The sequence below is a fragment of the Lampetra fluviatilis genome, chromosome 22 (genome assembly GCF_964198595.1).
Source record: "Lampetra fluviatilis chromosome 22, kcLamFluv1.1, whole genome shotgun sequence".
Classification (NCBI taxonomy): domain Eukaryota; kingdom Metazoa; phylum Chordata; class Hyperoartia; order Petromyzontiformes; family Petromyzontidae; genus Lampetra; species Lampetra fluviatilis.
In genome coordinates, this window is record NC_136296.1 from 1,470,001 (window position 1) to 1,491,365 (window position 21,365).

Here is a 21,365-nt window from a genome sequence, read left to right on the forward strand (position 1 = left end):
CATTAAACGGTCTTTTACAAGAAAATATTGATCCCAATGCAGTACAACCATATACACGTGCAATTGGCAGGTGAACTGACTGGGTGAATTGAAGAGTTAAACGCGACCCATCCAGATGCGAGAATGCAAAAGCCTACAACACCTGGTATTCCCAGGCAGTCTCCAATCCAAGTACTAACCTGGCTCGACCCTGCTTAGCTTTCGAGATCAAATGAGATCGGGCGAATTCAGGGTGATATGGTCGTAGGCCATACTTGCAGAGACCTGACGCACATTCATATGTTAAAATCAAGATTCAACTCTACTGCGGGAGGTCAACACTCATGAAAACGTTTATTCTGGACTCCTGGTTGAGCCCCGAAAGAGTGGCATTAAACGGTCTTTTACAATAAAATCTTGATCCCAATGCAGTACACCATATCCACGTGCAATTGGCAGGTGAACTGACTGGGTGAATTGAAGAGTTAAACGCGACCCATCCAGATGCGAGAATGCAAAAGCCTACAACACCTGGTATTCCCAGGCAGTCTCCAATCCAAGTACTAACCAGGCTCGACCCTGCTTAGCTTTCGAGATCAAAGGAGATCGGGCGCATTCAGGGTGATATGGTCGTAGGCCATACTTGCAGAGACCTGACGCACATTCATATGTTAAAATCAAGATTCAACTCTACTGCGGGAGGTCAACACTCATGAAAACGTTTATTCTGGACTCCTGGTTGAGCCCCGAAAGAGTGGCATTAAACGGTCTTTTACAAGAAAATCTTGATCCCAATGCAGTACACCATATCCGCGTGCAATTGGCAGGTGAACTGGCTGGGTGAATTGAAGACTAAAACGCGACCCATCCAGATACGAAAATGCAAAAGCCTACAACACCTGGTATTCCCAGGCAGTCTTCCATCCAAGTACTCACCAGGCTCGACCCGGCTTAGCTTCCAAGATCAGACGAGATCGGGCGCATTCAGGGTGATATTGTCGTAGGCCATACTTGCAGAGACCTGACGCACATTCATATGTTAAAATCAAGATTCAACTCTACTGCGGGAGGTCAACACTCATGAAAACGTTTATTCTGGACTCCTGGTTGAGCCCCGAAAGAGTGGCATTAAACGGTCTTTTACAAGAAAATATTGATCCCAATGCAGTACACCATATCCGCGTGCAATTGGCAGGTGAACTGACTGGGTGAATTGAAGAGTAAAACGCGACCCATCCAGATACGAAAATGCAAAAGCCTACAACAACTGGTATACCCAGGCAGTCTCCCATCCAAGTACTAACCAGGCTCGATCCTGCTTAGCTTCCGAGATCAGACGAGATCAGGCGCATTCAGGGTGATATGGTCGTAGGCCATACTTGCAGAGACCTGACGCACATTCATTTGTAAAAATCAAGATTCAACTCTACTGCAGGTGGTCAACACTCATGAAAACGTTTATTCTGGACTCCTGATTGAGCCCCGAAAGAGTGGCATTAAACGGTCTTTTACAAGAAAATATTGATCCCAATGCAGTACAACCATATCCACGTGCAATTGGCAGGTGAACTGACTGGGTGAATTGAAGAGTAAAACGCGACCCATCCAGAAGCGAAAATGCAAAAGCCTACAACACCTGGTATTCCCAGGCAGTCTCCCATATAAGTACTAACCAGGCTCTACGCTGCTTAGCTTCCGAGATCAGACGAGATCGGGCGCATTCAGGGTGATATGGTCGTACGCCATACTTGCAGAAACCTGACGCACATTCACATGTAAAAATCAAGATTCAACTCTACTGCGGGAGGTCAACACTCATGAAAACGTTTATTCTGGACTCCTGATTGAGCCCCGAAAGAGTGGCATTAAACAGTCTTTTACAAGAAAATATTGATCCCAATGCAGTACAACCATATCCACGTGCAATTGGCAGGTGAACTGACTGGGTGAATTGAAGAGTAAAACGCAACCCATCCAGAAGCGAAAATGCAAAAGCCTACAACACCTGGTATTCCCAGGCAGTCTCCCATATAAGTACTAACCAGGCTCTAAGCTGCTTAGCTTCCGAGATCAGACGAGATCGGGCGCATTCAGGGTGATATGGTCGTACGAAATACTTGCAGAGACCTGACGCACATTCATTTGTAAAAATCAAGATTCAACTCTACTGCAGGAGGTCAACACTCATGAAAACGTTTATTCTGGACTCCTGGTTGAGCCCCGAAAGAGTGGCATTAAACGGTCTTTTACAAGAAAATCTTGATCCCAATGCAGTACACCATATCCGCGTGCAATTGGCAGGTGAACTGACTGGGTGAATTGAAGAGTAAAACGCGACCCATCCAGATACGAAAATGCAAAAGCCTACAACACCTGGTATTCCCAGGCATTCTCCCATCCAAGCACTCACCAGGCTCGACCCTGCTTAGCTTCCAAGATCAGGCGCATTCAGGGTGATAAGGTCGTAGGCCATACTTGCAGTGATCTGACGCACATTCATATGTTAAAATCAAGATTCAACTCTACTGCGGGAGGGCAACACTCATGAAAACGTTTATTCTGGACTCCTGGTTGAGCCCCGAAAGAGTGGCATTAAACGGTCTTTTACAAGAAAATATTGATCCCAATGCAGTACACCATATCCGCGTGCAATTGGCAGGTGAACTGGCTGGGTGAATTGAAGACTAAAACGCGACCCATCCAGATACGAAAATGCAAAAGCCTACAACACCTGGTATTCCCAGGCAGTCTTCCATCCAAGTACTCACCAGGCTCGACCCGGCTTAGCTTCCAAGATCAGACGAGATCGGGCGCATTCAGGGTGATATTGTCGTAGGCCATACTTGCAGAGACCTGACGCACATTCATATGTTAAAATCAAGATTCAACTCTACTGCGGGAGGTCAACACTCATGAAAACGTTTATTCTGGACTCCTGGTTGAGCCCCGAAAGAGTGGCATTAAACGGTCTTTTACAAGAAAATATTGATCCCAATGCAGTACAACCATATCCACGTGCAATTGGCAGGTGAACTGACTGGGTGAATTGAAGAGTAAAACGCGACCCATCCAGAAGCGAAAATGCAAAAGCCTACAACACCTGGTATTCCCAGGCAGTCTCCCATATAAGTACTAACCAGGCTCTACGCTGCTTAGCTTCCGAGATCAGACGAGATCGGGCGCATTCAGGGTGATATGGTCGTACGCCATACTTGCAGAAACCTGACGCACATTCACATGTAAAAATCAAGATTCAACTCTACTGCGGGAGGTCAACACTCATGAAAACGTTTATTCTGGACTCCTGATTGAGCCCCGAAAGAGTGGCATTAAACAGTCTTTTACAAGAAAATATTGATCCCAATGCAGTACAACCATATCCACGTGCAATTGGCAGGTGAACTGACTGGGTGAATTGAAGAGTAAAACGCAACGCATCCAGAAGCGAAAATGCAAAAGCCTACAACACCTGGTATTCCCAGGCAGTCTCCCATATAAGTACTAACCAGGCTCTAAGCTGCTTAGCTTCCGAGATCAGACGAGATCGGGCGCATTCAGGGTGATATGGTCGTACGAAATACTTGCAGAGACCTGACGCACATTCATTTGTAAAAATCAAGATTCAACTCTACTGCAGGAGGTCAACACTCATGAAAACGTTTATTCTGGACTCCTGGTTGAGCCCCGAAAGAGTGGCATTAAACGGTCTTTTACAAGAAAATCTTGATCCCAATGCAGTACACCATATCCGCGTGCAATTGGCAGGTGAACTGACTGGGTGAATTGAAGAGTAAAACGCGACCCATCCAGATACGAAAATGCAAAAGCCTACAACACCTGGTATTCCCAGGCATTCTCCCATCCAAGCACTCACCAGGCTCGACCCTGCTTAGCTTCCGAGATCAAAGGAGATCGGGCGCATTCAGGGTGATATGGTCGTAGGCCATACTTGCAGAGACCTGACGCACATACATATGTAAAAATCAAGATTCAACTCTACTGCGGGAGGTCAACACTCATGAAAACGTTTATTCTGGACTCCTGATTGAGCCCCGAAAGAGTGGCATTAAACGGTCTTTTACAAGAAAATATTGATCCCAATGCAGTACAACCATATCCACGTGCAATTGGCAGGTGAACTGACTGGGTGAATTGAAGAGTAAAACGCGACCCATCCAGAAGCGAAAATGCAAAAGCCTACAACACCTGGTATTCCCAGGCAGTCTCCCATATAAGTACTAACCAGGCTCTACGCTGCTTAGCTTCCGAGATCAGACGAGATCGGGCGCATTCAGGGTGATATGGTCGTACGCCATACTTGCAGAAACCTGACGCACATTCACATGTAAAAATCAAGATTCAACTCTACTGCGGGAGGTCAACACTCATGAAACGTTTATTCTGGACTTCTGGTTGAGTCCCGAAAGAGTGGCATTAAACGGTCTTTTACAATAAAATCTTGATCCCAATGCAGTACACCATATCCACGTGCAATTGGCAGGTGAACTGACTGGGTGAATTGAAGAGTTAAACGCGACCCATCCAGATGCGAGAATGCAAAAGCCTACAACACCTGGTATTCCCAGGCAGTCTCCAATCCAAGTACTAACCTGGCTCGACCCTGCTTAGCTTTCGAGATCAAATGAGATCGGGCGAATTCAGGGTGATATGGTCGTAGGCCATACTTGCAGAGACCTGACGCACATTCATATGTTAAAATCAAGATTCAACTCTACTGCGGGAGGTCAACACTCATGAAAACGTTTATTCTGGACTCCTGTTTGAGCCCCGAAAGAGTGGCATTAAACGGTCTTTTACAATAAAATCTTGATCCCAATGCAGTACACCATATCCACGTGCAATTGGCAGGTGAACTGACTGGGTGAATTGAAGAGTTAATCGCGACCCATCCAGATGCGAGAATGCAAAAGCCTACAACACCTGGTATTCCCAGGCAGTCTCCAATCCAAGTACTAACCAGGCTCGACCCTGCTTAGCTTTCGAGATCAAAGGAGATCGGGCGCATTCAGGGTGATATGGTCGTAGGCCATACTTGCAGAGACCTGACGCACATTCATATGTTAAAATCAAGATTCAACTCTACTGCGGGAGGTCAACACTCATGAAAACGTTTATTCTGGACTCCTGGTTGAGCCCCGAAAGAGTGGCATTAAACGGTCTTTTACAAGAAAATCTTGATCCCAATGCAGTACACCATATCCGCGTGCAATTGGCAGGTGAACTGGCTGGGTGAATTGAAGACTAAAACGCGACCCATCCAGATACGAAAATGCAAAAGCCTACAACACCTGGTATTCCCAGGCAGTCTTCCATCCAAGTACTCACCAGGCTCGACCCGGCTTAGCTTCCGAGATCAGACGAGATCGGGCGCATTCAGGGTGATATGGTCGTAGCCCATACTTGCAGAGACCTGACGCACAATCATTTGTAAAAATCAAGATTCAACTCTACTGCAGGAGGTCAACACTCATGAAAACGTTTATTCTGGACTCCTGGTTGAGCCCCGAAAGAGTGGCATTAAACGGTTTTTTACAAGAAAATCTTGATCCCAATGCAGTACACCATATCCGCGTGCAATTGGCAGGTGAACTGACTGGGTGAATTGAAGAGTAAAACGCGACCCATCCAGATACGAAAATGCAAAAGCCTACAACACCTGGTATTCCCAGGCAGTCTCCCATCCAAGTACTCACCAGGCTCGACCCTGCTTAGCTTCCAAGATCAGACGAGATCGGGCGCATTCAGGGTGATATGGTCGTAGGCCATACTTGCAGAGACCTGACGCACATCCATATGTTAAAATCAAGATTAAACTCTACTGCGGGAGGTCAACACTCATGAAAACGTTTATTCTGGACTCCTGGTTGAGCCCCGAAAGAGTGGCATTAAACGGTCTTTTACAAGAAAATATTGATCCCAATGCAGTACACCATATCCGCGTGCAATTGGCAGGTGAACTGACTGGGTGAATTGAAGAGTAAAACGCGACTCATCCAGATACGAAAATGCAAAAGCCTGCAACACCTGGTATTCCCAGGCAGTCTTCCATCCAAGTACTCACCAGGCTCGACCCTGCTTAGCTTCCAAGATCAGACGAGATCGGGCGCATTCAGGGTGATATGGTCGTAGGCCATACTTGCAGAGACCTGACGCACATTCATTTGTAAAAATCAAGATTCAACTCTACTGCAGGTGGTCAACACTCATGAAAACGTTTATTCTGGACTCCTGGTTGAGCCCCGAAAGAGTGGCATTAAACGGTATTTTACAAGAAAATCTTGATCCCAATGCAGTACACCATATCCGCGTGCAATTGGCAGGTGAACTGACTGGGTGAATTGAAGAGTAAAACGCGACCCATCCAGATACGAAAATGCAAAAGCCTACAACACCTGGTATTCCCAGGCAGTCTCCCATCCAAGTACTCACCAGGCTCGACCCTGCTTAGCTTCCAAGATCAGACGAGATCGGGCGCATTCAGGGTGATATGGTCGTAGGCCATACTTGCAGAGACCTGACGCACATTCATTTGTAAAAATCAAGATTCAACTCTACTGCAGGAGGTCAACACTCATGAAAACGTTTATTCTGGACTAATGGTTGAGCCCCGAAAGAGTGGCATTAAACGGTCTTTTACAAGAAAATCTTGATCCCAATGCAGTACACCATATCCGCGTGCAATTGGCAGGTGAACTGACTGGGTGAATTGAAGAGTAAAACGCGACCCATACAGATACGAAAATGCAAAAGCCTACAACACCTGGTATTCCCAGGCAGTCTCCCATCCAAGTACTCACCAGGCTCGACCCTGCTTAGCTTCCAAGATCAGACGAGATCGGGCGCATTCAGGGTGATATGGTCGTAGGCCATACTTGCAGAGACCTGACGCACATTCATAGGTTAAAATCAAGATTCAACTCTACTGCGGGAGGTCAACACTCATGAAAACGTTTATTCTGGACCCCTGGTTGAGCCCCGAAAGAGTGGCATTAAACGTTAAACGGTCTTTTACAATAAAATATTGATCCCAATGCAGTACACCATATCCGCGTGCAATTGGCAGGTGAACTGACTGGGTGAATTGAAGAGTAAAACGCGACTCATCCAGATACGAAAATGCAAAAGCCTGCAACACCTGGTATTCCCAGGCAGTCTTCCATCCAAGTAATCACCAGGCTCGACCCTGCTTAGCTTCCAAGATCAGACGAGATCGGGCGCATTCAGGGTGATATGGTCGTAGGCCATACTTGCAGAGACCTGACGCACATTCATTTGTAAAAATCAAGATTCAACTCTACAGCAGGTGGTCAACACTCATGAAAACGTTTATTCTGGACTCCTGGTTGAGCCCCGAAAGAGTGGCATTAAACGGTATTTTACAAGAAAATCTTGATCCCAATGCAGTACACCATATCCGCGTGCAATTGGCAGGTGAACTGACTGGGTGAATTGAAGAGTAAAACGCGACCCATCCAGATACGAAAATGCAAAAGCCTACAACACCTGGTATTCCCAGGCAGTCTCCCATCCAAGTACTCACCAGGCTCGACCCTGCTTAGCTTCCAAGATCAGACGAGATCGGGCGCATTCAGGGTGATATGGTCGTAGGCCATACTTGCAGAGACCTGACGCACATTCATTTGTAAAAATCAAGATTCAACTCTACTGCAGGAGGTCAACACTCATGAAAACGTTTATTCTGGACTAATGGTTGAGCCCCGAAAGAGTGGCATTAAACGGTCATTTACAAGAAAATATTGATCCCAATGCAGTACACCATATCCGCGTGCAATTGGCAGGTGAACTGACTGGGTGAATTGAAGAGTAAAACGCGACCCATCCAGATACGAAAATGCAAAAGCCTACAACACCTGGTATTCCCAGGCAGTATCCCATCCAAGTACTCACCAGGCTCCGACACTGCTTAGCTTCCAAGATCAGACGAGATCGGGCGCATTCAGGGTGATATGGTCGTAGGCCATACTTGCAGAGACCTGACGCACATTCATATGTTAAAATCAAGATTCAACTCTACTGCGGGAGGTCAACACTCATGAAAACGTTTATTCTGGACCCCTGGTTGAGCCCCGAAAGAGTGGCATTAAACGGTCTTTTACAAGAAAATATTGATCCCAATGCAGTACAACCATATCCACGTGCAATTGCCAGGTGAACTGACTGGGTGAATTGAAGAGTAAAACGCGACCCATCCAGATGCGAAAATGCAAAAGCCTACAACACCTGTTATTCCCAGGCAGTCTCCCATATAAGTACTAACCAGGCTCTACGCTGCTTAGCTTCCGAGATCAGACGAGATCGGGCGCATTCAGGGTGATATGGTCGTACGCCATACTTGCAGAAACCTGACGCACATTCACATGTAAAAATCAAGATTCAACTCTACTGCGGGAGGTCAACACTCATGAAACGTTTATTCTGGACTCCTGGTTGAGCCCCGAAAGAGTGGCATTAAACGGTCTTTTACAATAAAATCTTGATCCCAATGCAATACACCATATCCACGTGCAATTGGCAGGTGAACTGACTGGGTGAATTGAAGAGTTAAACGCGACCCATCCAGATGCGAGAATGCAAAAGCCTACAACACCTGGTATTCCCAGGCAGTCTCCCATCCAAGTACTCACCAGGCTCGACCCTGCTTAGCTTCCAAGATCAGACGAGATCGGGCGCATTCAGGGTGATATGGTCGTAGGCCATAGTTGCAGAGACCTGACGCACATTCATATGTTAAAATCAAGATTCAACTCTACTGCGGGAGGTCAACACTCATGAAAACGTTTATTCTGGACCCCTGGTTGAGCCCCGAAAGAGTGGCATTAAACGTTAAACGGTCTTTTACAAGAAAATATTGATCCCAATGCAGTACACCATATCCGCGTGCAATTGGCAGGTGAACTGACTGGGTGAATTGAAGAGTAAAACGCGACCCATCCAGATACGAAAATGCAAAAGCCTACAACAACTGGCATTCCCAGGCAGTCTCCCATCCATATACTAACCAGGCTCGACCCTGCTTAGCTTCCGAGATCGGGCGCATTCAGGGTGATATGGTCGTAGGACATACTTGCAGAGACCTGACGCACATACAAATGTAAAAATCAAGATTCAACTCTACTGCGAGAGGTCAACACTCATGAAAACGTTTATTCTGGACTCCTGGTTGAGCCCCGAAAGAGTGGCATTAAACGGTCTTTTACAAGAAAATCTTGATCCCAATGCAGTACACCATATCCGCGTGCAATTGGCAGGTGAACTGACTGGGTGAATTGAAGAGTAAAACGCGACCCATCCAGATACGAAAATGCAAAAGCCTACAACACCTGGTATTCCCAAGCAGTCTCCCATCCAAGTACTAACCAGGCTCGACCCTACTTAGCTTCCGAGATCAGACGAGATCGGGCGCATTCAGGGTGATATGGTCGTAGGCCATACTTGCAAAGACCTGACGCACATTCATTTGTAAAAATCAAGATTCAACTCTACTGGGGGAGGTCAACACTCATGAAAACGTTTATTCTGGACTCCTGGTTGAGCCCCGAAAGAGTTGCATTAAACCGTCTTTTACAAGAAAATCTTGATCCCAATGCAGTACACCATATCCGCGTGCAATTAGCAGGTGAACTGACTGGGTGAATTGAAGAGTAAAACGGGTCCCATCCAGATACGAAAATGCAAAAGCCTACAACACCTGGTATTCCCAGGCAGTCTCCCATCCAAGTACTAACCAGGCTCGACCCTGCTTAGCTTCCGAGATCAGACGAGATCGGGCGCATTCAGGGTGATATGGTCGTAGGCCATACTTGCAGAGACCTGACGCACATTCATTTGTAAAAATCAAGATTCAACTCTACTGCAGGAGGTCAACACTCATGAAAACGTTTATTCTGGACTCCTGGTTGAGCCCCGAAAGAGTGGCATTAAACGGTCTTTTACAAGAAAATATTGATCCCAATGCAGTACAACCATATCCACGTGCAATTGCCAGGTGAACTGACTGGGTGAATTGAAGAGTAAAACGCGACCCATCCAGATGCGAAAATGCAAAAGCCTACAACACCTGGTATTCCCAGGCAGTCTCCCATATAAGTGTAATGCGGGCGTAAGCGACCTTCCGGAGGTGACGTCACGGGGGGTGGAGTCATGTGACGTGGGGGGAAGGTTCGGGGGCCTTAAGCGGGTAAACCGGAAGGGGAAGGCAGTCGGGGTGTGAGCGGAAAAGAGTGAGGCCACGCGGGCAAGTGTGGAGAGGGGGGGGCGCCGACGGCCATCGGGAGCCAACCCCGAAGATAAGAGGAAGCTGCGGAGTGGTGTGCAGCTACGGAGGAGACAGCCAGGAGGGCTGCGTGTTAGAGGCAGCGGTGTGGCTGCCAGGAGGAGCTGCGGAGAGAGAGAGAGAGAGCAAGAAGCTGTGAGAGCTGCGGAGGGAGAAGAGCAGCAGCGAGTACAGCCAAGGGGGGCTGTGTGAGAGAAACAGCAGCGGAGCTGCTGTTGTGGATCGGGCCGACATTGGAGTCAGCACCGTGGAGAAGCTACAGAGTAAAGACAGCCGTGTGGGTGTACAGCACGAACCGAATAATAAAGGACACTGAGCCAGACATCGTGGTCCAGTCGTTTATTACACTGGTGTCGGAAGTGCAACGGCATGTCGAAACAAGTGAGGAAGAAAGTTAATCCGGCGCCTGCATCGGCTTCTTCGTCCGACGACGACGAACTCCCCCCAACCACGGATCCTGTTGGGGTGGTGGAGGAGAGCCCGGCTGAGGCGACCACGGGAACGGAAGTGGAGGATGTTGGCGCGGTGGCGGGTCCGTCGACATCATCAGACGCGGATCAACGATGGCAAGCGATGGCGGTACAACTGGAGGCACTTAAGGACGTCCTGGCGCATCTATGCCATCTCGTCGCGCCAGGGACGATGGATGATGCAAGTGGTGCTCCGCGGGCCGCCACGTTGCCTGTCCTGCCGCCGCCATTGCCCACGCGGCAAGAGGCCGCCATTTTGCGCGCTCCGTGGCGCCAAACCGCCATCTTGGCCACGCCGCGGGCCGACGCCATTTTGAATTTGCCATCACAACCACCACCATTGGAAGACGGCGGGAAGAGGAGTCGGAGTCGCCACCTTACAACGGTTAAAGAATTTTCCGTCGGTGGGGACTGGAGCGCGTTCGCCTGCCGCTTCTTGGCGGCGGTACGCACAGCAAGATGGACCGATGCGGAGGCTTTGGAGGTGTTGCCGACTCTCCTGGACGACGAATCTGTCCGATTCTTCCGTTCCATAGCGACCGATAAGAAGGCAACTTTATGTGGTGTTTTTCAAGAAATGGCCGATGCTTATGAGCCACCAGATGATGCGCATCGGCGATTCGCTCAACGACAACGAGCACCAGAGGAGTCGCCCGTGGCGTTCAGGGGTGCGGTGCTGGAGCTGGCCATGGCAGCTTATCCTGAGACGCCACAGGACCTGCTTGAGCCTCTCATATTAGGGAAAATGTTGGAGCTGTCTCGGGAGCTAGGGATCCCCATGCCTGTGTGTGGGCATGAGAAGCTAACTTCCCGGATGGCTGCTAAGTGTCTCGATGCGCAATTCAACCTCCGTCGCTGGAAACAAGTGACGGCGTGGACGGGGGGGCCCGTCAAAGAAGGGGAGGCGCTGGGGTGGAACCCTGCGCAGGCCGTCTATGTTCCGGATGACCGGGGCCCTCAACAACTGACGGCCGCCTCCGCTCCATGGACGGGACGCGGCGGGCCGAGACCGCGCGGGGTGCTACCAGAACGGGGCCGTCAGGAGGCGAGGCCTGCGCTTCGGCGCAACGAGGCCGAATGTTTCCGCTGCGGGCGTAAGGGCCACTACGCCAGAGACTGCTGGGCCCGCTTCCCGGCTCCGCCGCAGCAGGAGGCCTCGGCACCGGTCAAGTCGGCTAAAGATCCTCCGAAACAGGCATGTCGGCACGCACCAGACACTCGGCAAGGCTTTCCACCTCACCCACCACCTGTGTTGCGCGATCCTATTGTTGTTGTTAAAGAAAGGCCATCGACGGGGCCTTTTCATTCAGTTACGCAGTGGCGCAAATTGGCACGGAGAGTTGTCGCGGCCGCTACGGGTTCGTCCACTGTACCGGGGTCCATACAAGGTGTGGACGTGCGCATTTTGGTTGACTCAGGAGCGTCTGCGACTATTATATCGGATGTCATTTTCCATCTGTTGGGCATTCCGTCGGGGGCTGTGCGTCCGGTTTATGGGTCGTGCGTCGCTGCGAACGGGGGTAGCATGGGTATCGTGGGTCAGGTGGATGCTAAGATATCTATTGGGGATGTGTCGGCCTCGGGTGTTGTGTTGATATCGAGATCTTTGGCGGTTCCTTGTTTGTTAGGCACCGATTTTTTGGCTAAGATGCCCATTTTGATCAAAATCAATGAGAATTGTATTGAACTGCCGGGGGGCCGTCAAATCTCGTTTCTGCCGTCGCCCTGGGGGCGACCTGCTTCGGCCGTACAAGTGCAGGCGCTGTCCGTCGCATCTGTGGACATCCCACCTGGTACACAGATGCTTATACCCTTGCGGTATCGGAAGCCCCTGCCTGATCGGCTAGGAGCAGTAGGGGTCTTGTTGTCACCGTCCGCCACGATAACAACCGGGTTGGCGTTAGTGGGGGCACAGACCATCGTCCGGCCGGATCAATTACCATTTTTACAGGTGCTTAATGCGGGGGGGGAAAACGTCCGTGTCCCGGCCGGTACGGTTGTGGCACATGCCACTACGGCGTTTGCGACCCATGATTGTCCACATAGCCGGGGAGTTGTTGCTGGGGTTTCCGAGCCAAGGAGTTCGGATGATCGTTGGGTTGCTCATTTATGTGACGAAAATTCTTCCCTGTCCATGGAGCAACGTGGTGCGCTGCGTAAATTGTTGTTGACATATTCCGATGTGTTCAGCTCCGATGATTTGGATTTGGGCCGCACTTCCTTGCTTTACCATCACATTGAGACGGGCGATGCTGCCCCTATTCGATTAAATTCGCATCGGATGAGTCCTGCGGAACGAGAACACGTACGGGGGGCAGTGGAAGACATGTTGGCTGCGGACATTATATCGCCATCTAACAGCCCATGGGGCGCTCCAGTCGTCTTGGTTAAGAAGAAGGATGGCAAATTGCGATTTTGTGTTGATTTCCGCAAATTGAATAAGATATCGGTGGCAGATGCGTACCCCCTGCCGCGTATGGATGACTCCCTCGACGCATTGTCGGGGGCTAAGTTCTTTTCCACACTGGACCTCTCTTCGGGATTTTGGCAGCTTCCCCTTGACGAGTCCTCACGGGAGAAAACCGCATTCCGTACGCCGCAGGGGTTATTTCAATTCAACTGTCTCCCGATGGGATTAAATGCGGCCCCTGCTACATTTCAAAGATTGATGGAGCTCGTTTTGACGGGGTTGCAGTGGGAGACATGTCTTATATATTTGGACGATATCATTGTCTTCAGCCGCACATTTGATGAGCATTTGACGCGGCTGGAGACAGTGTTCACGAGGATGCGTTCTGCCAAATTGAAATTCAAACCAAAGAAATGTCACCTACTGCAACGGTCCGTCCGCTATTTGGGGCACATTGTGAGCGCTGAGGGAGTGTCCACGGATCCGGAAAAGACGGCGTGCGTCCGGGATTGGCCGACTCCGGCCACCGTGGGGGATGTTCGGCGGTTTTTGGGATTTGCCTCGTATTACCGAAGATTCGTGCCGGGTTTTGCGACGATTGCGAGGCCTTTGCATCTCCTTACGGGTAAAGGACGGAAGTTTGTTTGGGGACAGCCGGAGGAGGCGGCCTTTTGGAGTCTGCGTGATCTATTGGCCACGGCCCCAACATTGGATTATCCCGATTTCGATCACCCATTCATTCTTGATACGGACGCGAGTGACACAGGTATTGGGGCGGTGTTATCACAGTCTAAAGGGGGTGTAGAGCGTGTCGTGGCGTATGGTAGCCGAGTCTTGTCTCCTGCGGAAACCCGCTACTGTGTCACTCGCAGAGAACTATTGGCGGTTGTTTTTTTCCTACGGCAATTTCGACCATACCTTTATGGTCGTTCTTTTATTGTGCGTACGGATCATGCGGCCTTGCAATATGCCCTTAAAATTGACCAGCCATCCGGACAGTTGGCACGTTGGTTGGACACGCTACAGGAATTTTCCTTCCAAATTCAACATCGGAAGGGAGTGCGCCATGCGAACGCTGACGCACTTTCCAGATTACCGCGGCGCGCCCCTTGTAAATGTGAGTCGGGGACGCATAGGTGTTCGCCGATTCCAAACCCCCCTCAGCCGCTCACGTTGGCCGTCGAGAAGTCGGACGCTCCGATGGAACCGGGACCGGCTGACGGGGTTTTGAATCTGCCGCGGTCTGTCTGGATCCGGGAACAGATGATGGATGAGTCATTGGTGTCCTTGCGGAAGCGGTCTGCTAAGGACAATGGGAGTCCGAGTACGGCTGTGGGGCCGCAAACCGCTCTCCGAGATGGTCTGCTTATGTGGCGGGAGGGGTTCCAGGAACGTTGGCGCCTGGTGGTACCAACGTCCTTGCGGTTCGAGTTGATTAGAACCCTCCATTGTGACACTCTCTTACATTTAGGGGTGCAGAAGACCTTGTTGACGTTGCAACGTCATTATTTTTGGCACGGCATGGCGACAGATGTCGTAGGGCACGTGCGCGCGTGCCCTGCGTGTGCACAACGTAAGCCGCCGAAACATCCTTACGTGCCACCTCTCCAGTCGATTCAGGTGTCTCGAGTCAATGAATTGGTGGCGCTGGACATATTGGGACCTTTTCCACCATCGGCGAGGGGTAATAAATATTTGCTGGTAGGGGTTGAGTACCTCTCCCGTTGGCCGATGGCCTGGCCGTTGCCCGATCAGTCGGCCGCGGCCATTACCGACGCCTTTTTGTTTGGGTATATTATGGATAAGGGGGCGCCTGAGAGACTCCTCACGGACCAGGGCAGGAATTTCTCTTCTAAATTATTGGCGGAAGTGTGCGCGGGCCTTGGGACTAAGAAAGTACGGACATCCCCATACCATCCGCAGACGGATGGTATGGTTGAACGGCTGAACAGGACATTGTCTGCCATGCTTTGCCACACCGTGAGTGAACAACAATCAGATTGGGATCTGCACATCCCCGGGGTGCTTTCGGCGTACAGGATGACGCCTCATGCGGCTACAGGATATTCGCCGTTTTACCTTATGTATGGTCGGGAAAACGTGCCGCCGGTGGATGTGCAATTGGGAACTGGGGTGAAGGGACCTCGTAAACCACTTCCTGAATACATTCAGGACACGGTTCGCCGAGTCACGGAGGCGCGGGAGAATGCCCGCGTGGCTACGGCCAAAGCCCAGGCCCGGAACGAGCGATATGCGCGACGGTCTGAGGGGGAGTGCCCTTGGAAGGTTGGGGACCTAGCCTGGCTTCATTGTCCACAGGTACGTCCGGGGACCTCGCCGAAATTGCACAAACCCTGGCATGGTCCCGTACGCCTCATTGCGGTTCCCAACCCACAGTCAGCACGCGTCCAGATTGGGTCTCGTCGCTGGGTTGTGCATATGTCGCGCTTGAAACCATATGTTGCTCCCTTACATGATGCGTCATCCCCCAATGTTGCCTTGCCGGGGTCTGTTGCTGCTGACTCTCCCCTGCCTGCGTCCATTGATCTCGCTAGAGCGCCTGTCGTACCTGTTCCAGACAGGCCGGCCGTGACATTGCGGGGGACGAGGGGCCCTGCTCGGAGGACGCCTGCCAGGTCTGCGGGACCTTCGAGCCCTGCAGCCCTTCCGACCCAGCTGCGGGCACGGTCACAGGACAAGCCCAAGACTAACTCTTTAGGGACACGGGACGTCGGTGGACTTCCAGATGCGACAGGGGGATTACCCCCTGTCATTCCTCGACTTTCATCGCGTTCCCGTTCTGCGAGTGGGCCGCCGACCGTCCGGGACGGGCCGGCGACCCGCACACGTTCCAAATCGCTTACGTTTCGTTGATTGTTGCTGTCTTGTTATTTTTTTCTTACAGTTGTATTTATTGCATGCTTTTGTACGTTCGTTGATGTTAATTGCGTTGTTGTTGTTCTTGCTGTTACATTATATGCTTAGTGTCCTTTAGGGGGGGAAGCTCGGTTCGCCGCATTACGATTTGCTATTGGTCAGCCGAGGTCGGCTGGGATTTTTCTACGGGGGAGGGTGGTGTAATGCGGGCGTAAGCGACCTTCCGGAGGTGACGTCACGGGGGGTGGAGTCATGTGACGTGGGGGGAAGGTTCGGGGGCCTTAAGCGGGTAAACCGGAAGGGGAAGGCAGTCGGGGTGTGAGCGGAAAAGAGTGAGGCCACGCGGGCAAGTGTGGAGAGGGGGGGGCGCCGACGGCCATCGGGAGCCAACCCCGAAGATAAGAGGAAGCTGCGGAGTGGTGTGCAGCTACGGAGGAGACAGCCAGGAGGGCTGCGTGTTAGAGGCAGCGGTGTGGCTGCCAGGAGGAGCTGCGGAGAGAGAGAGAGAGAGCAAGAAGCTGTGAGAGCTGCGGAGGGAGAAGAGCAGCAGCGAGTACAGCCAAGGGGGGCTGTGTGAGAGAAACAGCAGCGGAGCTGCTGTTGTGGATCGGGCCGACATTGGAGTCAGCACCGTGGAGAAGCTACAGAGTAAAGACAGCCGTGTGGGTGTACAGCACGAACCGAATAATAAAGGACACTGAGCCAGACATCGTGGTCCAGTCGTTTATTACATAAGTACTAACCAGGCTCTACGCTGCTTAGCTTCCGAGATCAGACGAGATCGGGCGCATTCAGGGTGATATGGTCGTACGCCATACTTGCAGAAACCTGACGCACATTCACATGTAAAAATCAAGATTCAACTCTACTGCGGGAGGTCAACACTCATGAAACGTTTATTCTGGACTCCTGGTTGAGCCCCGAAAGAGTGGCATTAAACGGTCTTTTACAAGAAAATCTTGATCCCAATGCAGTACACCATATCCGCGTGCAATTAGCAGGTGAACTGACTGGGTGAATTGAAGAGTAAAACGGGTCCCATCCAGATACGAAAATGCAAAAGCCTACAACACCTGGTATTCCCAGGCAGTCTCCCATCCAAGTACTAACCAGGCTCGACCCTGCTTAGCTTCAGAGATCAGACGAGATCGGGCGCATTCAGGGTGATATGGTCGTAGGCCATACTTGCAGAGACCTGACGCACATTCATTTGTAAAAATCAAGATTCAACTCTACTGCAGGAGGTCAACACTCATGAAAACGTTTATTCTGGACTCCTGGTTGAGCCCCGAAAGAGTGGCATTAAACGGTATTTTACAAGAAAATATTGATCCCAATGCAGTACAACCATATCCACGTGCAATTGCCAGGTGAACTGACTGGGTGAATTGAAGAGTAAAACGCGACCCATCCAGATGCGAAAATGCAAAAGCCTACAACACCTGGTATTCCCAGGCAGTCTCCCATATAAGTACTAACCAGGCTCTACGCTGCTTAGCTTCCGAGATCAGACGAGATCGGGCGCATTCAGGGTGATATGGTCGTACGCCATACTAGCAGAAACCTGACGCACATTCACATGTAAAAATCAAGATTCAACTCTACTGCGGGAGGTCAACACTCATGAAACGCTTATTCTGGACTCCTGGTTGAGCCCCGAAAGAGTGGCATTAAACGGTCTTTTACAATAAAATCTTGATCCCAATGCAATACACCATATCCACATGCAATTGGCAGGTGAACTGACTGGGTGAATTGAAGAGTTAAACGCGACCCATCCAGATGCGAGAATGCAAAAGCCTACAACACCTGGTATTCAAAGGCAGTCTCCAATCCAAGTACTAACCAGGCTCGACTCTGCTTAGCTTTCGAGATCAAAGGAGATCGGGCGCATTCAGGGTGATATGGTCGTAGGCCATACTTGCAGAGACCTGACGCACATTCATATGTTAAAATCAAGATTCAACTCTACTGCGGGAGGTCAACACTCATGAAAACGTTTATTCTGGACTCCTGGTTGAGCCCCGAAAGAGTGGCATTAAACGGTCTTTTACAAGAAAATCTTGATCCCAATGCAGTACACCATATCCGCGTGCAATTGGCAGGTGAACTGACTGGGTGAATTGAAGAGTAAAACGCGACCCATCCAGATACGAAAATGCAAAAGCCTACAACACCTGGTATTCCCAGGCAGTCTCCCATCCAAGTACTAACCAGGCTCGACCCTGCTTAGCTTCCGAGATCAGAAGAGATCGGTCGCATTCAGGGTGATATGGTCGTAGGCCATACTTGCAGAGACCTGACGCACATACATATGTAAAAATCAAGATTCAACTCTACTGCGGGAGGTCAACACTCATGAAAACGTTTATTCTGGACTCCTGGTTGAGCCCCGAAAGAGTGGCATTAAATGGTCTTTTACAAGAAAATCTTGATCCCAATGCAGTACACCATATCCGCGTGCAATTGGCAGGTGAACTGACTGGGTGAATTGAAGAGTAAAACGCGACCCATCCAGATACGAAAATGCAAAAGCCTACAACACCTGGTATTCCCAGGCAGTCTCCCATCCAAGTACTAACCAGGCTCGACCCTGCTTAGCTTCCGAGATCAGACGAGATCGGGCGCATTCAGGGTGATATTGTCGTAGGCCATACTTGCAGAGACCTGACGCACATTCATTTGTAAAAATCAAGATTCAACTCTACTGCAGGTGGTCAACACTCATGAAAACGTTTATTCTGGACTCCTGGTTGAGCCCCGAAAGAGTGGCATTAAACGGTATTTTACAAGAAAATATTGATCCCAATGCAGTACAACCATATCCGCGTGCAATTGGCAGGTGAACTGACTGGGTGAATTGAAGAGTAAAACGCGACCCATCCAGATACGAAAATGCAAAAGCCTACAACACCTGGTATTCCCAGGCAGTCTCCCATCCAAGTACTAACCAGGCTCGACCCTGCTTAGCTTCCGAGATCAGAAGAGATCGGTCGCATTCAGGGTGATATGGTCGTAGGCCATACTTGCAGAGACCTGACGCACATACATATGTAAAAATCAAGATTCAACTCTACTGCGGGAGGTCAACACTCATGAAAACGTTTATTCTGGACTCCTGGTTGAGCCCCGAAAGAGTGGCATTAAATGGTCTTTTACAAGAAAATCTTGATCCCAATGCAGTACACCATATCCGCGTGCAATTGGCAGGTGAACTGACTGGGTGAATTGAAGAGTAAAACGCGACCCATCCAGATACGAAAATGCAAAAGCCTACAACACCTGGTATTCCCAGGCAGTCTCCCATCCAAGTACTAACCAGGCTCGACCCTGCTTAGCTTCCGAGATCAGACGAGATCGGGCGCATTCAGGGTGATATTGTCGTAGGCCATACTTGCAGAGACCTGACGCACATTCATTTGTAAAAATCAAGATTCAACTCTACTGCAGGTGGTCAACACTCATGAAAACGTTTATTCTGGACTCCTGGTTGAGCCCCGAAAGAGTGGCATTAAACGGTCTTTTACAAGAAAATATTGATCCCAATGCAGTACACCATATCCGCGTGCAATTGGCAGGTGAACTGACTGGGTGAATTGAAGAGTAAAACGCGACCCATCCAGATACGAAAATGCAGAAGCCTACAACACCTGGTATTCCCAGGCAGTCTCCCATCCAAGTACTCACCAGGCTCAACCCTGCTTAGCTTCCAAGATCAGGCGCATTCAGGGTGATATGGTCGTAGGCCATACTTGCAGAGACCTGACGCACATTCATATGTTAAAATCAAGATTCAACTCTACTGCGGGAGGGCAACACTCATGAAAACGTTTATTCTGGACTCCTGGTTGAGCCCCGAAAGAGTGGCATTAAACGGTCTTTAACAAGAAAATATTGATCCCAATGCAGTACACCATATCCGCGTGCAATTGGCAGGTGAACTGACTGGGTGAATTGAAGAGTAAAACGCGACCCATCCAGATAGGAAAATGCAAAAGCCTACAACACCTGGTGTTCCCAGGCAGTCTCCCATCCAAGTACTAACCAGGCTCGACCCTGCTTAGCTTCCGAGATCAGACGAGCTCGGGCGCATTCAGGGTGATATGGTCGTAGGCCATACTTGCAGAGACCTGACGCACATACATATGTAAAAATCAAGATTCAACTCTACTGCGGGAGGTCAACACTCATGAAAACGTTTATTCTGGACTCCTGATTGAGCCCCGAAAGAGTGGCATTAAACGGTCTTTTACAAGAAAATATTGATCCCAATGCAGTACAACCATATCCACGTGCAATTGGCAGGTGAACTGACTGGGTGAATTGAAGAGTAAAACGCGACCCATCCAGAAGCGAAAATGCAAAAGCCTACAACACCTGGTATTCTCAGGCAGTCTCCCATATAAGTACCAACCAGGCTCTACGCTGCTTAGCTTCCGAGATCAGACGAGATCGGGCGCATTCAGGGTGATATGGTCGTACGCCATACTTGCAGAAACCTGACGCACATTCACATGTAAAAATCAAGATTCAACTCTACTGCGGGAGGTCAACACTCATGAAACGTTTATTCTGGACTCCTGGTTGAGCCCCGAAAGAGTGGCATTAAACGGTCTTTTACAATAAAATCTTGATCCCAATGCAGTACACCATATCCACGTGCAATTGGCAGGTGAACTGACTGGGTGAATTGAAGAGTTAAACGCGACCCATCCAGATGCGAGAATGCAAAAGCCTACAACACCTGGTATTCCCAGGCAGTCTCCAATCCAAGTACTAACCAGGCTCGACCCTGCTTAGCTTTCGAGATCAAAGGAGATCGGGCGCATTCAGGGTGATATGGTCGTAGGCCATACTTGCAGAGACCTGACGCACATTCATATGTTAAAATCAAGATTCAACTCTACTGCGGGAGGTCAACACTCATGAAAACGTTTATTCTGGACTCCTGGTTGAGCCCCGAAAGAGTGGCATTAAACGGTCTTTTACAAGAAAATCTTGATCCCAATGCAGTACACCATATCCGCGTGCAATTGGCAGGTGAACTGACTGGGTGAATTGAAGAGTAAAACGCGACCCATCCAGATACGAAAATGCAAAAGCCTACAACACCTGGTATTCCCAGGCAGTCTCCCATCCAAGTACTAACCAGGCTCGACCCGGCTTAGCTTCCGAGATCAGAAGAGATCGGTCGCATTCAGGGTGATATGGTCGTAGGCCATACTTGCAGAGACCTGACGCACATACATATGTAAAAATCAAGATTCAACTCTACTGCGGGAGGTCAACACTCATGAAAACGTTTATTCTGGAC

At 49.9% G+C, this 21,365-nt stretch overlaps 29 non-coding genes and 10 pseudogenes across 29 annotated transcripts; all 39 read right to left on the bottom strand.

Moving 5' to 3' along the window:
• Window positions 1-130: 130 nt before the first annotated feature.
• Window positions 131-249, bottom strand: LOC144938954 (5S ribosomal RNA). Its single transcript, XR_013638159.1, has one exon. It is a non-coding gene; the product is annotated as a 5S ribosomal RNA (ribosomal RNA).
• A 249-nt stretch (window positions 250-498) lies between these two features.
• LOC144939078 (5S ribosomal RNA) lies at window positions 499-617 on the bottom strand. The gene has a single exon (XR_013638276.1). It is a non-coding gene; the product is annotated as a 5S ribosomal RNA (ribosomal RNA).
• A 249-nt stretch (window positions 618-866) lies between these two features.
• LOC144939512 (5S ribosomal RNA) lies at window positions 867-985 on the bottom strand. The gene has a single exon (XR_013638686.1). It is a non-coding gene; the product is annotated as a 5S ribosomal RNA (ribosomal RNA).
• A 249-nt stretch (window positions 986-1,234) lies between these two features.
• LOC144939593 (5S ribosomal RNA) lies at window positions 1,235-1,353 on the bottom strand (annotated as a pseudogene).
• Window positions 1,354-1,603: 250 nt separating this feature from the next.
• Window positions 1,604-1,722, bottom strand: LOC144939315 (5S ribosomal RNA). The gene has a single exon (XR_013638502.1). It is a non-coding gene; the product is annotated as a 5S ribosomal RNA (ribosomal RNA).
• A 250-nt stretch (window positions 1,723-1,972) lies between these two features.
• On the bottom strand, window positions 1,973-2,091 carry LOC144939735 (5S ribosomal RNA; annotated as a pseudogene).
• Window positions 2,092-2,340: 249 nt separating this feature from the next.
• LOC144940200 (5S ribosomal RNA) lies at window positions 2,341-2,449 on the bottom strand (annotated as a pseudogene).
• Window positions 2,450-2,698: 249 nt separating this feature from the next.
• Window positions 2,699-2,817, bottom strand: LOC144939513 (5S ribosomal RNA). The gene has a single exon (XR_013638687.1). It is a non-coding gene; the product is annotated as a 5S ribosomal RNA (ribosomal RNA).
• A 250-nt stretch (window positions 2,818-3,067) lies between these two features.
• On the bottom strand, window positions 3,068-3,186 carry LOC144939316 (5S ribosomal RNA). Its single transcript, XR_013638503.1, has one exon. It is a non-coding gene; the product is annotated as a 5S ribosomal RNA (ribosomal RNA).
• Window positions 3,187-3,436: 250 nt separating this feature from the next.
• LOC144939736 (5S ribosomal RNA) lies at window positions 3,437-3,555 on the bottom strand (annotated as a pseudogene).
• Window positions 3,556-3,804: 249 nt separating this feature from the next.
• On the bottom strand, window positions 3,805-3,923 carry LOC144939572 (5S ribosomal RNA; annotated as a pseudogene).
• A 250-nt stretch (window positions 3,924-4,173) lies between these two features.
• On the bottom strand, window positions 4,174-4,292 carry LOC144939317 (5S ribosomal RNA). The gene has a single exon (XR_013638504.1). It is a non-coding gene; the product is annotated as a 5S ribosomal RNA (ribosomal RNA).
• A 248-nt stretch (window positions 4,293-4,540) lies between these two features.
• Window positions 4,541-4,659, bottom strand: LOC144938955 (5S ribosomal RNA). The gene has a single exon (XR_013638160.1). It is a non-coding gene; the product is annotated as a 5S ribosomal RNA (ribosomal RNA).
• Window positions 4,660-4,908: 249 nt separating this feature from the next.
• On the bottom strand, window positions 4,909-5,027 carry LOC144939080 (5S ribosomal RNA). The gene has a single exon (XR_013638278.1). It is a non-coding gene; the product is annotated as a 5S ribosomal RNA (ribosomal RNA).
• Window positions 5,028-5,276: 249 nt separating this feature from the next.
• LOC144939400 (5S ribosomal RNA) lies at window positions 5,277-5,395 on the bottom strand. Its single transcript, XR_013638580.1, has one exon. It is a non-coding gene; the product is annotated as a 5S ribosomal RNA (ribosomal RNA).
• A 249-nt stretch (window positions 5,396-5,644) lies between these two features.
• On the bottom strand, window positions 5,645-5,763 carry LOC144938806 (5S ribosomal RNA). Its single transcript, XR_013638014.1, has one exon. It is a non-coding gene; the product is annotated as a 5S ribosomal RNA (ribosomal RNA).
• A 249-nt stretch (window positions 5,764-6,012) lies between these two features.
• Window positions 6,013-6,131, bottom strand: LOC144939380 (5S ribosomal RNA). Its single transcript, XR_013638562.1, has one exon. It is a non-coding gene; the product is annotated as a 5S ribosomal RNA (ribosomal RNA).
• Window positions 6,132-6,380: 249 nt separating this feature from the next.
• LOC144938807 (5S ribosomal RNA) lies at window positions 6,381-6,499 on the bottom strand. The gene has a single exon (XR_013638015.1). It is a non-coding gene; the product is annotated as a 5S ribosomal RNA (ribosomal RNA).
• A 249-nt stretch (window positions 6,500-6,748) lies between these two features.
• Window positions 6,749-6,867, bottom strand: LOC144938808 (5S ribosomal RNA). Its single transcript, XR_013638016.1, has one exon. It is a non-coding gene; the product is annotated as a 5S ribosomal RNA (ribosomal RNA).
• A 256-nt stretch (window positions 6,868-7,123) lies between these two features.
• Window positions 7,124-7,242, bottom strand: LOC144939635 (5S ribosomal RNA; annotated as a pseudogene).
• Window positions 7,243-7,491: 249 nt separating this feature from the next.
• Window positions 7,492-7,610, bottom strand: LOC144938809 (5S ribosomal RNA). Its single transcript, XR_013638017.1, has one exon. It is a non-coding gene; the product is annotated as a 5S ribosomal RNA (ribosomal RNA).
• A 249-nt stretch (window positions 7,611-7,859) lies between these two features.
• Window positions 7,860-7,979, bottom strand: LOC144939655 (5S ribosomal RNA; annotated as a pseudogene).
• Window positions 7,980-8,229: 250 nt separating this feature from the next.
• Window positions 8,230-8,348, bottom strand: LOC144939493 (5S ribosomal RNA). The gene has a single exon (XR_013638667.1). It is a non-coding gene; the product is annotated as a 5S ribosomal RNA (ribosomal RNA).
• A 248-nt stretch (window positions 8,349-8,596) lies between these two features.
• On the bottom strand, window positions 8,597-8,715 carry LOC144938810 (5S ribosomal RNA). Its single transcript, XR_013638018.1, has one exon. It is a non-coding gene; the product is annotated as a 5S ribosomal RNA (ribosomal RNA).
• A 256-nt stretch (window positions 8,716-8,971) lies between these two features.
• LOC144940163 (5S ribosomal RNA) lies at window positions 8,972-9,080 on the bottom strand (annotated as a pseudogene).
• A 249-nt stretch (window positions 9,081-9,329) lies between these two features.
• On the bottom strand, window positions 9,330-9,448 carry LOC144940507 (5S ribosomal RNA). The gene has a single exon (XR_013639074.1). It is a non-coding gene; the product is annotated as a 5S ribosomal RNA (ribosomal RNA).
• Window positions 9,449-9,697: 249 nt separating this feature from the next.
• On the bottom strand, window positions 9,698-9,816 carry LOC144940317 (5S ribosomal RNA). Its single transcript, XR_013638894.1, has one exon. It is a non-coding gene; the product is annotated as a 5S ribosomal RNA (ribosomal RNA).
• A 7,296-nt stretch (window positions 9,817-17,112) lies between these two features.
• On the bottom strand, window positions 17,113-17,231 carry LOC144938690 (5S ribosomal RNA). Its single transcript, XR_013637905.1, has one exon. It is a non-coding gene; the product is annotated as a 5S ribosomal RNA (ribosomal RNA).
• Window positions 17,232-17,481: 250 nt separating this feature from the next.
• On the bottom strand, window positions 17,482-17,600 carry LOC144939318 (5S ribosomal RNA). The gene has a single exon (XR_013638505.1). It is a non-coding gene; the product is annotated as a 5S ribosomal RNA (ribosomal RNA).
• A 248-nt stretch (window positions 17,601-17,848) lies between these two features.
• On the bottom strand, window positions 17,849-17,967 carry LOC144939653 (5S ribosomal RNA; annotated as a pseudogene).
• A 249-nt stretch (window positions 17,968-18,216) lies between these two features.
• Window positions 18,217-18,335, bottom strand: LOC144938752 (5S ribosomal RNA). Its single transcript, XR_013637964.1, has one exon. It is a non-coding gene; the product is annotated as a 5S ribosomal RNA (ribosomal RNA).
• A 249-nt stretch (window positions 18,336-18,584) lies between these two features.
• LOC144940430 (5S ribosomal RNA) lies at window positions 18,585-18,703 on the bottom strand. Its single transcript, XR_013639000.1, has one exon. It is a non-coding gene; the product is annotated as a 5S ribosomal RNA (ribosomal RNA).
• A 250-nt stretch (window positions 18,704-18,953) lies between these two features.
• LOC144938755 (5S ribosomal RNA) lies at window positions 18,954-19,072 on the bottom strand. The gene has a single exon (XR_013637966.1). It is a non-coding gene; the product is annotated as a 5S ribosomal RNA (ribosomal RNA).
• A 249-nt stretch (window positions 19,073-19,321) lies between these two features.
• Window positions 19,322-19,440, bottom strand: LOC144940432 (5S ribosomal RNA). Its single transcript, XR_013639002.1, has one exon. It is a non-coding gene; the product is annotated as a 5S ribosomal RNA (ribosomal RNA).
• A 249-nt stretch (window positions 19,441-19,689) lies between these two features.
• On the bottom strand, window positions 19,690-19,798 carry LOC144939924 (5S ribosomal RNA; annotated as a pseudogene).
• Window positions 19,799-20,047: 249 nt separating this feature from the next.
• Window positions 20,048-20,166, bottom strand: LOC144938710 (5S ribosomal RNA). The gene has a single exon (XR_013637924.1). It is a non-coding gene; the product is annotated as a 5S ribosomal RNA (ribosomal RNA).
• Window positions 20,167-20,416: 250 nt separating this feature from the next.
• On the bottom strand, window positions 20,417-20,535 carry LOC144939532 (5S ribosomal RNA). Its single transcript, XR_013638705.1, has one exon. It is a non-coding gene; the product is annotated as a 5S ribosomal RNA (ribosomal RNA).
• A 248-nt stretch (window positions 20,536-20,783) lies between these two features.
• Window positions 20,784-20,902, bottom strand: LOC144939081 (5S ribosomal RNA). Its single transcript, XR_013638279.1, has one exon. It is a non-coding gene; the product is annotated as a 5S ribosomal RNA (ribosomal RNA).
• Window positions 20,903-21,151: 249 nt separating this feature from the next.
• On the bottom strand, window positions 21,152-21,270 carry LOC144939165 (5S ribosomal RNA). The gene has a single exon (XR_013638358.1). It is a non-coding gene; the product is annotated as a 5S ribosomal RNA (ribosomal RNA).
• Between the last annotated feature and the right edge of the window lie 95 nt (window positions 21,271-21,365).